The sequence below is a fragment of the Pediculus humanus genome, genomic scaffold, assembly GCF_000006295.1.
Source record: "Pediculus humanus corporis 1103172107749 genomic scaffold, whole genome shotgun sequence".
NCBI classification, from domain to species: Eukaryota; Metazoa; Arthropoda; class Insecta; order Psocodea; family Pediculidae; genus Pediculus; species Pediculus humanus.
The window spans coordinates 124,500-126,517 of NW_002987349.1; positions in this window are offsets into that span (position 1 = coordinate 124,500).

Consider the following 2,018-nt stretch of genomic DNA (forward strand, 5'->3'; position numbering starts at 1 on the left):
AAAAAAAAAAAAAGATAAAAGGTAAAAACGAAGAGGGTGTCTCATCCTTTCCAACACCATCATCCCTAACTCGGGGAATCAAAAAAACTCTTTTTAAGGGTTTTTTAAAAACCGATTTAACAAATAAAGACGTCACAATGGACGGATGAAAAAGGAAGAAGACAAAAAAAAGAAAAAGAAGAAGAAGAAAAAACGAACATAAATTTTAAAATTTGTTTTGTTTAATTTTTCTAAAAACGACATTTTAAAATGTGAGAATGGTTTTTGGTATTATTTAAAATTAAATAAATTATAGCAGCACCAGCAACAACACAGCCGACCCGGGTAAATTTTTTTTTTTAAAAAGAGCGAGAGAGAAAGAGGGGGAAACGGGGACTGGGAGGAGGGAGATGAAGAATGAGAGGGAGGGGGGTTTTATAAAAATGTAAAAAAAAAAGGAAACTTGGTTTAAATCTTTCATCCCCGCCGTAATTTTGTTTTTTTTTTTTTTCCTCTTCTCTTCTTTCCCAAAATTATTTATCACCTATCATCTTGAAACTGTTTCACATGTCTTATAAATTTCAGTTTCTATCTAAATTGAACTGTCATGGTGGTATATTTATGTCAATATTCCACTCTCCGTTGCTTTTATTATCATTATCATTATTATTATTATTATTATTAGTATTATTATTAACGTTTGAATAATGCCTGACGATGAAAAAAAAAAAATTTTTTTTTTTTATTTTTGATTCATGAGAATTATTTTTAAGTTTTGCGGCTTTTTCATTTTTTTATTCAAGGGTAAAAAAATTTTTTTTTTGTTCGAAACTACTTCTCCATTTTTCTTTAAACTCCCTCTTTCCCCCTCCCTCTTTCCCTCCTTCCCCCCACACAAAAGGTCCTTTTTAATCCTTTTTAAAAAATGAAAACCTGTCAGAGTAAAAAAAAAAAAAAAAAAATTTAAAGTGGTTTTTTTTTTTTTTTTATCAAACTCTTGCAACACTGAACAGAAAACTTTTTTTTTTTCTTTGACGTCTTCTGCTACATTTTATTTAAAATTTAACCGTTTTAAATCATATATTATACGAAGAGAAGAATAAACAAACAAACAAACAAACAATTTTTAATTAATAATAATGTAAATAACGAAAAAAAATTTTTTTTTTTTATTCGTTTAACGTTTTTTTATTTACGAATAAAAACGATGTGATCCGCCATTTTTAAAAACAAAAACCGCGTTATAATTTCTTAAAAACATGGCGGGCAAATAATAATAATAATAATAATAATTAAAATATTAATGTTTTCATTGTCGTTTTTCGTAGTAATTAAAAAACAAAACAAAAAAATTTTAATTTTTATCTTTTTAAAAACTTCTTCATTTTCCTCCTCACTCTTTTCGACTCCCCTTTCCCGATAATTTGTAAAAACGTGGGACATAATAATCATCATTATCATCATCATCATCATCATTATCATCATTATCATTATCATGATTTTTTTTTGTCAAGCGTCAATATTACGTTGTGACATTTTTATGATTTTTATACGTCATTTAAAAAAGCGTAAAAATGTTAAGTGAGGTCGAGACTTTTATTGCTGTGAGGTGCAGTTTTATAGTTTTGTGACGCGATGCCATTGTGATGATGATGATGATGATGATGGTGATGGTGGTGGTGACGGTAGTAGTAGTTCCCATGAACCAGGTGAGTACTTTTTATATATCGGAGTTGTTCGTTGGCCTCCTTTTTTTTTTATATTTTTTTTCCTCCTCTTTTTATTTTTATTTCTTTGTATTTGGGGAAACCCTTTTTATTTCATTTTAACTTTACTTTTATGGTTTATTTTATTACGGCGGTAACATGGGAGGGGAGGGGAGGAGGGAGGTCGAAAGGAGGTTTACGATGTGCATCATTGTAAAAACATTGATTTTCATTGAGTTGTTTTTTTCTTTATTATTACCCTCCACTCTAATTTTTCATTACGTAAAATTATTTATTTATTTATTTGTTAATGACTACTACCTATATAAATCA